The sequence below is a fragment of the Triturus cristatus genome, chromosome 1_1, assembly GCF_964204655.1.
Source record: "Triturus cristatus chromosome 1_1, aTriCri1.1, whole genome shotgun sequence".
NCBI lineage: Eukaryota > Metazoa > Chordata > Amphibia > Caudata > Salamandridae > Triturus > Triturus cristatus.
Genome location: NC_140579.1, coordinates 341,855,620 through 341,869,583, shown reverse-complemented (window position 1 = coordinate 341,869,583; position 13,964 = coordinate 341,855,620). Strand labels below are relative to the sequence as shown.

Below are 13,964 nucleotides of genomic sequence, written 5' to 3'. Positions count from 1 at the left end.
ATAGGGGGTGGATGCCTAACACTCCCACTGTGGTCCACCCCATGGGGGGGTGAATGCCCAACACTCGCCCAACACTCCCCCACTGTTGTCCACCCAAAAGGGGGGTGGATGACTAACAATCCCTCAGCTCAGCTTTTAGCTCTGTGTCTTTCTCTGAGTAGCTGTATGCACTATAGAGATCACACACACATTCAAATATTCAGCCATTCGTTCGACTCTGTTCTCTGGTGCAGATCATGTGTATCTGACACAATGGATCCACCTTTTTGGAAAGACAATGTAACAATTTGCTTCTCTCAAACAATGAAAACACACATCTGGAAACTAGAGCAAGACAATTATGCTTCCTATTACATTTACTAATATCAAGAAACCTCGGTTCAGTCTTTTCATTAAACACAACTCCTTCAATCTGTCAAGGTGGCCCATCAAGTTGATGTTCTCTGCAGAGAAATGATTCGATCTGAAGGTAATGAACTCTCAAAGAGCCAGCTCACTATACCAAGGTTGGCAAATTGTGAGTAATAATATTGGGTTAGAGTAATGCATGTTATCCACAGTGCTTACAAAAGACCCACATGCGGTATGGAGAGCTATGTAAAAATTATGTTATTATTCATGCATGGAATTTCCCAAAGCATGTTTTCTAAATGTGCTTCCTCACTCTTGGTGTTGGCAGTGAAAAATATATATTTCCCCTTGATCAGTGATGCTGTTGCAGGATCTCACATAGTCCTCTTTCTAGAATATGGTCCTGTTTTAGGTCCGGCTGTAAAGATTTATGAAGGAACACTGAAAGACTAACTTAGGCTCTCTCGTATGATGATCTTCCTCTTAACAAGCATTTGATGGGCAGAAGGTGTATGCTTCCACTGAAAAAGAGTGCATGTATTGCACTTTTTGGTTAGTGTAAAGCTAATACTCAATATGGTAGTCGTGCTGTAAATATTGGACCAGCCAGTGATCATGGCTAATCTGTTTGCAATTAAATGTTATAAATAGGGTGATAGGCTTGATTTTATTTATTGCAAAAAATGTGTTAAAAGCAATAGACTTAGGAGAGGATTATTTTTTAGGTCTAGCCTAGGTAGCGCATGCACTGTCTCTTCGAGTCATGTTGTGTGCACTCTTTGGGCTTAGAGCCCACCCAACACTTTTGATTAGTTCCTTCACAAGCCCTTCCCAAAATCTAGTTTCTATGTGGGTAATCTGCATTTTGCCCTACTTCTTGTGTCTTGCTCCCTCCCACGGAACAGTTGCCTATCACTTGTATCCTTTCGCTTATGTCTATTTCAGTTCATGTATGCGCACTACTTTTTTTCGTTTGTTTCAGGCCGTGTTTTGTGACAGTTTCCTTTTGTTCATTAGGGGGGTTGATGCCTAACACTCCCACTGTTGTTCACCCCATAGGGGGGTGGATGACCATCACTCCCCCACTGTTGTCCACCCATAGGTGGTAGATGCCTAACACTCTCCACTGTTGTCCACCCCATAGGGGGGTGGATGCCCAACACTCCCCCACTGTTGTCCACTCCCTTTTGGGGTGGTTGCCCATCAATCCCACTGTTGTCCACCACATAGGGGGTGGATGCCTAACACTCCCACCGTTGTCCACCCCATAGGGGGGGGGATGCCTAGCAATCGCTTAGTTCTGCTTTCAGCACTGTGTCTTTCTCTGAGTAGCTGTATACACTATAGAGAACACACACATTCAAATATTCAGCCATTCATTCGGCTCTGTTCTCTGGTGCAGATCATGTGTATCTGACACAATTGATCCACCTTTTGGGAAAGACAATGTAACATTTTGCTTCTCTCAAACAATGAAAACACACATCTGGAAACTAGAGTAACACAATTATGCTCCCTATTACATTTACTAATATCAAGAAACCTCGGTTCAGTCTTTTCCTTAAACACAACTCCTTCAATCTGTCAAGGTGGCCCATCAAGTTGATGTTCTCTGCAGACAAATGATTCGATCTGAAGGTAATGAACTCTCAAAGCACCAGCTCACTATTCCAAGGTTGGCAAATTGTGGGTTATAATATTGGGTTCGAGTAATGCATGTTATCTACAGTGCTAACAAAAGACACACATGCGGTATGGAGAGCTATGTAAAAAGTATGTTATTATTCACACATGGAATTTCCCAAAAATCCCAAAGATGGTTTTCTAAATGTGCTTCCTCACTCTTGGTGTTGGCAGTGAAACATATATTTCCCCTTGATCAGTGATGCTGTTGCAGGAACTCACATAGTCCTCTTTCTAGAATATGGTCCTGTTTTAGGTCCGGCTGTACAGATTTATGAAGGGACACTGAAAGACTAACTTAGGCTCTCTCGTATGTTGATCTTCCTCTGAACAAGCTTTTGATGGGCAGAGGGTGTAAGCTTCCACTGAAAAAGAGTGCATGTATTGCACTTTTGGGCTAGTGTGAAGCTAATACTCAATATGGTAGTCCTGCTGTAAATATTGGACCAGCCAGTGATCATGGCTAATCTTTTTGCAATGAAATGTTATAAAAAGGTGATAGGCTTGACTTTATTTATTGCAAAAAATGTGTTAAAAGCAATAGACTTAGGAGAGGATTATTTTTTAGGTCTAGCCTAGGTAGCGCATGCACTGTCTTCGAGTCATGTTGCATGCACTCTTTGAGCTTAGAGCCCGCCCAACACTTTTGATTAGTTCCTTCACAAGCCCTTCCCAAAATCTTGCTTCTATGTGGGTAATCTGCATTTTGGCTTTCCTTGTGTCTTGCTCCCTCCCACGGAACAGATGCCTATCACTTGTATCCTTTTGCTTTTGTCTATTTCAGTTCATATATGCGCACTATTTTTTTTGTTTCTTTCAGGCAGTGTTTTGTGACAGTTTCCTTTTGTTTCTTAGGGGGTGGATGCCTAAGACTCCCACTGTTGTTCACCACATAGGGGGGTGGATGACCATCACTTCCCCACTGTTGTCCACCCCATAGGGGTTGGATGCCTAACACTTCCCCACTGTTGTCCACCCCATAGAGGGATGGATGCCCAAAACTCCCACTGTTGTACATCCCATAGGGGGGGTGGATGCCCAACACTCCCCACCATTGTCCACCCCATACGGGGTGGATTCCCATCACTCCCACTGTTGTCCACCCCATAGGTGGTGGATGCCTAACACTCCCCACAGTTTTCCACCCCATAGGGGGGTGGATGCCCAACACTCCCCCACTGTTGTCCATCCCATAGGGGGGTGGATGCCCATAGCTCCCCCACTGTTGTCCACCCCATAAGGGGGTGGTTTTCCATCAATCCCACTGTTGTCCACCCCATAGGGGGTGGATGCCTAACACTCCCACTGTTGTCCACCCCATAGGGGATGTGAATGCCCAACACTCCTCCACTGTTGTCCACCCCATAGGGGGGTGGATGCCTAACAATCCCTCAGCTCAGCTTTTAGCTCTGTGTCTTTCTCTGAGAAGCTGTATTCTTTATAGAGATCACAAACACATTCAAATATTCAGCCATTCATTCGACTTTGTTCTCTGGTGCAGATCATGTGTATCTGACACAATGGATCCACCTTTTTGGAAAGACAATGCAACATTTTGCTTCTCTCAAACAATGAAAACACACATCTGGAAACTCGAGCAAAACAATTATGCTCCCTGTTACATTTACTAATATCAAGAAACCTCGGTTCAGTCTTTTCCTTAAACACAACTCCTTCAATCTGTCAAGGTGGCCCATCAAGTTGATGTTCTCTGCTGACAAATGATTCGATCTGAAGGTAATGAATTCTCAAAAATATTGGGTTCAAGTAATGCACGTTATCTACAGTGCTTACAAAAGACACACACGCGGTATGGAGAGCTATGTAAAAATGATGTTATTATTCACACATGGAATTTCCCAAAAATCCCAAAGCATGTTTTCTAAATGTGCTTCCTCACTTTTGGTGTTGGCAGTGAAACATATATTTCCCCTTGATCAGTGATGCTGTTGCAGGATCTCACATAGTCCTCTTTCTAGAATATGGTCCTGTTTTAGGTCCGGCTGTAAAGATTTATGAAGGAACACTGAAAGACTAACTTAGGCTCTCTCTTATGATGATCTTCCTCTCAACAAGCATTTGATGGGCAGAAGGTGTATGCGTCCACTGAAAAAGAGTGCATGTATTGCACTTTTTGGCTAGTGTAAAGCTAATACTCAATATGGTAGTCCTGCTGTAAATATTGGACAAGCCAGTGATCATGGCTAATCTGTTTGCAATTAAATGTTATAAAAAGGTGATAGGCTTGACTTTATCTATTGCAAAAAAATGTTTAAAAGCAATAGACTTCAAAGAAGATTATTTTTAGGTCTAGCCTAGGCAGCGCATGCACTGTCTCTTTGAGTCATGTCGTATCCACTCTTGGGCTTACAGCGCGCCCAACGGTTTTGATTAGTCCCTTCACAAGTCCTTCCCAAAATCTTGCTTCTATGTGGGTAATCTGCGTTTTGGCCCTCCTTCGTGTGTCTTGCTCCCTCCCACGGAGCAGTAGCCTATCACTTCTATCCTTTCGCTTTTGTCTATTTCAGTTCATGTATGCGCACAATTTTGTTTTGTTTCTTTCAAGCCGTTTTATTGTCACAGTTACCTTTTGTTTCTTCATAGTGTAGCTGTTCCTAGCACCATTTCTGTAAACAGCCCTGTAAATCTTGACATCCCTTCTGTAACATTGCGTACGAACTTTCATAATTTTTCAGAACACTTATTTTTTTTTAAATGCTAACACATTTGTTTGTTTGATGCTCTTGTTCGTCTATTGGAAACTGTCTATGTTGAGCCTCTGGCAGAGACTAACACCTGCTTCCCCAGAATCTAAGATGACCGCTCCAGCCATTACACCACATCCTTTACCTTTGTCCCTGCACTCCACATGAAAGCACGTGTTTATACTCATTCTCCTCTTTTTTAGTTTTTTTATTTTGCACTTTAATATAGCGCAAACTCGATCCGAAGGTATCAGAGCACTTTACATGAGGACCCATTTATTTTTAGGTATGGTGAGATTACGGGATTTGCCCAGATTCACAGGATGTTGTCAAACCCTAGACTTGAACTTGGTTTGAAAAATAGAGTCTGTGTGTTTGCTGGGGGTAGGAGGGAGGGATTGCCGCATTGTTCATTGTGTGGGCAAAACTGCTCCAGTCATGGCAAAAACCAATATTTTGCATAATCATTTTTGCTCTCTACAATTTGTCTGCCCCAAGCTTGAATTTAGCGCAAATGTAAATCAGTTGGTGGCTGTACAAACTTGCACATAGTGGCAATTACGACTATCATCTTCACTTAAAAGCATCATGACGTCTCTATAATCAAGATTGTTTTATAAATAGCCACTTTCTTATGATTTGACACAGAACATGTTAACCTTGTTCTTGTGACATGTTGCTGTTTCAAAACCTGCAGTGAAAATGCAGTTGCTAGGCTTTTCCTGTAAGCGCGTCTTCAAATGCTGCTAAATATAAAATGCCATGCTTGCCATAAATTGAACACGCATCCCCTAAGGAGTTGTTTCCCAGAATGGCAGTGTGACTTGGTCTTTCTAACATCAACCAGGAACATAATGGCGATTAGCTATTGATTTGCGGACTCACTCATAACTTTAACATTTCAATTTTCTGAGATACTGGGATAACATTCGGGTTTGAAAAGGTAGTTATGGCAAATCACATTGGCCTCACTATATCAATAGAAATGCGAGCACTGACAAAGTCAACAGTTGTCACTATAGTATGCTTCTATTGAGAGGGGCAAGTATGCTACCATTTCAGAAATGAAACTCCTGCTGTTTCTGATAACTCATGCACTATTGCAGAAACATTATGATATTTACAGGTGCTTGCTGCTCAGGTTGGAAGAAGCTGGACACTGAGCTAAATGGAGTTATAACATTATTATTTACTGTTTTATTTATTTTCGGCATGTATTGCATTTAACTGCAAGCATCAGGAGATTTAGTTATACGTGTACATTTTTGCGCTTTTTTAAAGATCTGCAACTAATTAGTTGTTCGTATTAACATGCCCTGCAACATTCCAGCCCCATTCCGAGTAAAGACAGCAATGTTGCAATTGCCTTTTGTAGTGTCTGGCATTATTACCACACAAAATATGCCCTTAAGAACTTACCTAAAACTTTTTGATGTAACTAGCACATTATGGGTCCGAATCCGATCTCGTCGGAAGACCCTCCCAGAATTGTCCATAGCCTTACCTTCCGACAGACTCGTCCCGGGAGCCGGTCCATCTAAATGACGAAGTATGATGCGCAAAAGTCTCCAATTTCCGAACGACCTGTATCCTCCGATTCCGGCTCCATTTTCCTTTCGAGTAGGCTCCATAAACGCTGAATGGAGTCATCCCGAGGCATTTCCCAATCAGTTTCTGACCGACCAAGTACGATGCGTACTTTCTACGCGCCGAACAGGTCGCTACCTCCAGCACGTCAGAGCATCCATAAAGCAGTATTTCAGCTCTGATTCGCGCCATGGCACGATCCCTGTGAACGAGACGGAGCAGCCATATATCCTATTGCACATGTCATTCCTATACTGTATGCCTCTGGTTGATACCACAACCCGAACCGACGCATTTATCACAGATGGTAAGTCAGACACCTACCCCACACAAAAATGTCACTACACCGCGAAAGGCAAAATAATACACAGCTTGTGATAGACCACTGTCAATATTGGTGTTGCGGAGGAATTCTTGCAGCAATGTAGTGCAAAGGGGGTGGTGGATGCCTATCACTCCCACCGTTGTCCACCCCATAGGGGGTGGATGCCCATCACTCCCACTGTTGTCCACCCCATGGGGGTGGATGCCCATCGCTCACACTGTTGTCCACCCCATAGGGGGGTATATGCCTAACACTCCACCACCATTGTCCACCTGAAAGGGGGCCGGATGCCCAACACTGCCCCACTGTTGTCCACCCCATAGGGGGGTGGATGCCTAACACTCCCCCACTGTTGTGCACCCCATAGGAGGTGGATGCCCATCACTCCCACTGTTGTCCACCCCATAGGGGGGTAGATGCCTAACACTCCCCCACCATTGTCCACCTGAAAGGGGGCCGGATGCCCAACACTCCCCCACTGTTGTCCACCCCATAGGGGGGTGGATGCCTAACACTCCCCCACTGTTGTGCACCCCATAGGAGGTGGATGCCCATCACTCCCACCGTTGTCCACCCCATAGGGGGTGGATGCCCATCACTCCCACTGTTGTCCACCCCATGGGGGTGGATGCCCATCGCTCACACTGTTGTCCACCCCATAGGGGGGTATATGCCTAACACTCCACCACCATTGTCCACCTGAAAGGGGGCCGGATGCCCAACACTGCCCCACTGTTGTCCACCCCATAGGGGGGTGGATGCCTAACACTCCCCCACTGTTGTGCACCCCATAGGAGGTGGATGCCCATCACTCCCACTGTTGTCCACCCCATAGGGGGGTAGATGCCTAACACTCCCCCACCATTGTCCACCTGAAAGGGGGCCGGATGCCCAACACTCCCCCACTGTTGTCCACCCCATAGGGGGGTGGATGCCTAACACTCCCCCACTGTTGTGCACCCCATAGGAGGTGGATGCCCATCACTCCCACTGTTGTCCACCCCATAGGGGAGTGGATGCCTAACACTCCCACTGTTGTCAACCCCATTGGGAGGTGGATGACCTTCACTCCCCCACTGTTGTCCACCCCATAGGGGGGTGGATGCCCACCACTTCCACTGTTGTCCACCCCATAGAGGGGTGCATGCCTAACACTCCCACTGTTGTCTACCCCATAGGGAGGTGGATGCCGATCATTCCCCCACCATTGTCCACCCCATAGGTGGTGGATACCTAACACTACCAGCATTGTCATGCCAAATTGGGGTTTTGTGTACAAACACCCAGCGATGTTTATCCATATTGTGGAATGGGAGCCAACCCACCCAACACTGTAGTGACAGATTGGTGCTTGTGGGGCTCAACCCCCCAGCATGTTCCAGCAATTAGCGGGTTAACCACCCCAGCACTACCACATCCAAATCAGAACTACCAAAAGGACTTTTTTTTACAACAAAGTCCACACAAACTCCACCAACTCCAAAGAACTCTTCACCATCATGCGGGAACTCACCAACCCCTGCAGCGAAGCCACAGACATCACCCCGTCCCAAGACCTCCGCAACAAGCTTGGAACCTTCTTCCACCTCAAGATCAAAAACCTCTACAACAACTTCACCAACCACCCATCAGACGCCACAGCTGGCCCGCCCCCACACACCCTAGCCAGCCCACCATCACCACCTGGACTCCAATCACAGCCGAAGACACCACCTCGACCATGAAAGGCATCCACTCGGGAGCCTCCACGGACTCCTGCCCCGCCATCACACCCAAACTACAACACATCATCAACACCTCCTTTGAAACAGGCACCTTCCCAGACGACTGGAAGCGCGCAGAAGTCAGGCCCCTGCTCAAGAAGCCCACAGCCGACCCCACCAACCTCAAGAACTACTGGCCCATCAAGCTCCTCCCCTTCGCAGCCAAAGTAGCAGAAAAAAGAGTCAATAAGGAACTAACACGATTCATCAAAGACAACGCTGTCCTCGACCCATCCCAATCCGGATTCCGGAGCAACCACAGCACCGAGACCGCCCTACTGGCCACAACAGATGACATCCGCACCCTCCTGGACCAAGGACTCTCCCCCGCCCTCATCCTACTCGACCTATCAGCCGCCTTCAACACCGTCTCCTTCCGTACACTCATCGCCAGACTACATGATGCCGGCATACAGGAAACAGCCCTAGACTGGATTCCTCACCAGAAGAAGCCAAAGAATCAGACTACTACTACTACCCTTCCTCTCCGACCCCACGATTATCACATGCGGAGTCCTACAGGGGTCGCCACTGAGCCCAACCCTCTTCAACGTCTACATGACCCCCCTCACAGCCATCGTCTGACAACACGGCCTTAACATCATATCCTACGCCGATAACACCCAGCTCATCCTCTCCCTCACCAAAGACCCCACCACCACCAGACTCAACTTCCAAAAAGGGATGTAGGAAGTAGCAATCTGTATGACCAACAGCTGCCTTAAGCTCAATGCCGAGAAGACAGAAGTCCTCGGCCTTGGAACCACCCCCTCGGCATGGGACAACACCTGGTGACCATCCGCCCTAGGAAGCCCACAACCCCCTCAGACCATGCCAAAAACCTCAGCATCGTACTCGACTCATACCTCACCATGAACCAACAGGTGAACACCATCACCTCCAGCTGCTTCAACACCCTCCGAATCCTCTGCAAGACTTTCAAGTGGATCCCCCCTGAGTCAAGGAAGACAAGTCACCCATGCACTCATCACCAGTAGACCGGACTATGGAAACGCACTCTACACCAGCATCAACAAGTCGCTACTCCGCAAATTCCAGATGATACAGAACACCGCCGCCAGACTCGTCCTCTACATCCACCAGCACAAACACATCAGCCCACACCTACATAGGCTCCACTGGCTCCCCGTGGAGGAAAGAGTCACCTTCAAAATTCAAACCCACGCCTACAGATGCCTGCACAACACCGGACCCGAATACCTCAATGACAGAATCAACTTCCAAGTACCCAAAAGGAACCTCCGATCTTCCAACCTCTCACTGGCGGAAACCCCGCGTATCCACAGAGACAGAGCAGGTGGAAGATTTTTCTCCCACATCGCGGCCAAATCATGGAACGAACTCCCGGCAGACATCAGGCACGCCCCCTCCCTGAACACCTTCAGAAAGACTCTCAAGACCTGGCTCTTCGGCTGAACAGATCTGCTGCCCCTCACCCCCCCCCCCCCCCGCAGCGCCTTGAAACACTCACGCGTGAGTAGCGTGCTTTACAAATCCTGATTGATTAATTGATTGAGCACGGTTCTGTTGAAAAGATGCTTGTGGGGCTCATCCCCCAGCATGGTCCAGCAATTACGGATTGTGGGCTAACCCCCAAGACTGTAGTGACAAAAAGGAGCTTGTGGGCCTCAACCCCTCAGCATGGCCCTGCAATTAGGGGGTTGGAGGGATAACGTCGCAGCACTGTTGTGAGAAAAGGGTGACGTTAACTGCCAAACCTAAGGAATGTGCAGAGTGGAGATGTAGGAGGCCCAGGACCAGTAGAGAAAGAAACAAAACACACCATCCACTCAATGACCTTCAAATACAGTTGAAATGAACGGGGGAAGATGCACAAAGACAACCGACCAGCCACACACTGCAGAACAAACACAACATGTGTGTAAGTGTGGAAGTTGGCTTAGCCTGGGCCCACACACACAACAGGGGGCTGAACTCCACTGAGCCATATGCGTATTGAGTCAAATCAGGAAGTATTCCATATATGGCTAGGATTGGCAATGTGGGCAATCAGGCATCGGTTGATGAGCGGGTGCACCAGAGTCACATGCAGCCCAAGCATGGGGGACCACCAAAAACCACATCAAGAGACTAACACACTTCCACAATTCCCTCCAGGCCACAGCACTGTGGTGCCAGTATCCTGTCTGCTGAGCTGCTGAGATGGAAATTGAGGATGGGGGCCAGACTTTTGAGCAGACTCACTGTTGGGCACTGTGTCACTTGCCTTACAAGAAGCACTGTCATCTCACATACCCAAACATGACTCCTAGGGCATGGCCGGTGCAGGGAGGCTGCATTGTAGGAAGGGGCCTTGCCGGGAGCCAAGTCACAATTTGCCAGTCTAAACCCCACCCACCTTGATCAGCAGCATCGTGCCTCATTAAAACCTCCCTTGACAGGTGACATTGCAGAGGCCACGATGACAGCGTGGATCACTGGATGTATGCCGATGAATCCATGATTGACAAGCCATCATTGTGATTCCAATACAACCATGGGTCAATGTACTGTTGTGTATGACCAATGAGCGAATATCAGCATCAGGAAGGTTCACCCAGCACGCCACATTCTAGGACAAACACACGTTTGATGGTGGAACAAGAGGTGCCAGACACACATATGTATGTGACACAAAGTCACAGCATCTGTCCACCACAACACATACTCAAACCCTGCAGGGCAACAGGAGTACACCTACTCACAGAAAGATGACATTGTGATGAGTCAGTGATGTTTGATCACATGGACAGTGACAGATACCAGTGAAAAGTTAAAGTAACATGTCTGGTAAGGGTCACATAGCTGTGCTCTGTATCTAGGCTCAACCTCTGGCCTCTAACTTCATTGTGTCTTGATTTAATGGTGTTTGTGTAATTACATGTTCCTTCGTACATTTGGAAGTGAACTCAACTATGTTTGCACTTGTAACATAGGTACCGCAGGAGGCCAGCAGTCCACAGGCCTTTCCCCGACCTCCAGACCATGGAAGAATGGGATAGCATCAGGTGATACTGCGTCACCAGACTACTCATTGAGGAGTAGGTAGACCAGTTGGCCCCACATTTGCAGCCTGCATGCCCTGTTTTCAAACAACTGAAGCTTTTTCTGTGTCCAGTGTAGGAGACTCTGCCATGGTTGCTGACACCACTCCGGAACCCTGTCACCCCTGCTGAGGTTTGTTTTAATGAGGCACATGGGAGGACCAGGCAAGTGGTTGAGCAGACATTTGGCCTTCTGAAGACAAGATTCCGCTGCCTGGACCTCACAGGAGGAGCTCTCCAATATGCACCATTGAAGGTTTGTAAGATCCTCCTGGCGTGTTGCATGTTCCACAACCTGGCATTGAGGAATGAGCTTCTGCTCATACAAGATGTCGGAGACCAGCAGCCGCCAGCAAGGGAGGATCCAGGACTGGGACATGTTGCCAGTGATGAGGAGGAGGATGTTCAGAGACAGCTCATCAACAACTTTTACACATGAGTGTAAGTATGCAATAATGAGGTGACAAAGCAGTTTGGTTGCATGATATGTGTCTGATGTACGATATGTTTGTATGCGTGTGAGTGTATGCTACTTAACATGATCATCTGAGTTTGTCGGGTCCCAGATACAGTGGTAACATGAATCCTAGCTAGTGTTCACATGTACAAATTGGTGAATTTGCTTTGTCTCTTGGAAATGTGAGCAAATGATTAATGAGTTCCTGACTGTTCCCTGTATCTCCATCCCAGGGTCCTTTTGCTGGTGCATGGAGACTTCTGACCTCCCAGACCCATGATGCAGTGATAGATTGCAAATTAGCTTTGGATCCAGACTCTGTGCCACACACTCACTTCAGAACTCATGCACAATGTGTCTTCATTTGTGCTTTTTGTCACAGTGTGATTTGATTTTACTTTGTGTGAGGGCAACAGGTTGTTCCTGTGGAATGAAACTGTGCTCAATATTGAAGTGTGCCTTGTCTGTTTACACACATCTAACATTCATTTACATGCTGTGTTTATGCCCTGATGATCAGTTTTTCTGACAGTGATTGTTCTTTGTGCATTGCAATGTTGTTTCATTCAATAACAGTAGATTCAATAATGATCTATACCTTGCACCATGGGTGTTGTGATTACCTTGATGTGTGTATCTCTCATGCTGTGTCAGGTTTCATCTACTCGCAAGCCAGTAGGTGAATTTCTGAAGTTGTTTCTCAGCCAATGGCATTGTCATTCCATTATTTGTATGTTTGTGCCTCATTTCAATCTGAACAATAGTGTTTCATTCACGACATAAGCAAGTATTCTGTGAAGAGTGATTTATTTCAGTGCATGGGTTGATGTAGACAAAAAGGGATAGTGCTGTACAAAATTATGATGGACAAAGTTCACAGAGGAGTTGGTAGTGCCAAGTCCAGAGTAATTTGAGTCCTTTGGCCAACTTAGACCCTCCATCCAATGTGGGACAGTTCAGTGACAGTCAACAAAGTGTCCGCTTGGCACACAATGGAGGATATCAGGAGTAGGCCTGGGAGGTGAACTTCGCTTTGTTCAGGGACTTAACGGAGTTTTATGCACTTCGCACTCCGTGGAGTTCGCGGAGTGTAGAAAACTCTGCTTCGCGATGTGCAGCGGAGTTTTTTACCCGCACGCGAGCGGTAAGTTCGCGATAGCGAACGGTAAGATCACGAGCGCGAGCTGCCGCTCGAGTAGAATTTCTACCCGAGCGGCAGGAATACCAGCACAAACTGCAGTTCGCACTGCATTCCGCCACTCGCGGAACTTCGTGGAGTCTTTTTGTAACTTTGCAGAGTTTTACATAGCAAAACTATGCAAACTATGCCGAGGCCTGATCAGGAGACATAAGACAGATGGCTACGCATCCCCCCAGGAAGTTGACACTTCCTGGGGGGATGCGTAGCCATCTGTCTTATATGTGTTCCTCTTCAGACGACCCCTCTTATGTTTTTCGGGGGGACCCTCAGGTGCAGGCTGCAGCGGTGCAGGGGACTCTGCCTGGCATTTGTTTAGATAGTACTCCCATCCAGGCCTTGTTCTCCTCACATCAGTCCCCAGTGTAAGCCATCTTGGCAGTACTTTTCCATTGACTGTGAGGTAAGCACAGTTCCTGGTGGGCTTGTTGGGCTATGTGGGAGGAGAAGTGTTAGCTGTGACTACAACTCCCATCATGCTTTTAGCTCACCCACCTTCTCAGCCATCCCAAACACCCTTTCTGTGACCCAGCTTTCCTGGGAATTAATGTGTGCAGATAAAATGGCTGACGCAGGTGACTGGTGTTTGGATCCATAGCCTTGCTGTGAGTTAGTACTAAGTTTGCAAATTTTTGGAAATGGTGAGATTTCCTGTTACATTGCAGATATGTTGTTAGTCAAATTGGCATACACATTACATGCTCTTTTGCTCTAGTTTTTTTTAGCTGTGTTTAGTTTCACTGTGTTGTTGACAGTAATGTCTGTGGCTGTGTATTTGTTAACATTATTGGCTATTTGAGTATGTACTCACCAGGCTCTGGTAAACCTGC

General features: G+C 47.0%; 1 long non-coding RNA gene across 1 annotated transcript in view; it reads left to right on the top strand.

The window, feature by feature from the left end:
• Positions 1-13,964, top strand: part of LOC146870195 (uncharacterized) — a 212,943-nt gene that overhangs the window by 20,487 nt on the left and 178,492 nt on the right. Inside the window, exon 2 of the long non-coding RNA XR_014959349.1 lies at positions 11,372-11,920. This is a non-coding gene — a long non-coding RNA (uncharacterized LOC146870195). The remainder of the gene's footprint in view (positions 1-11,371; positions 11,921-13,964) is intronic.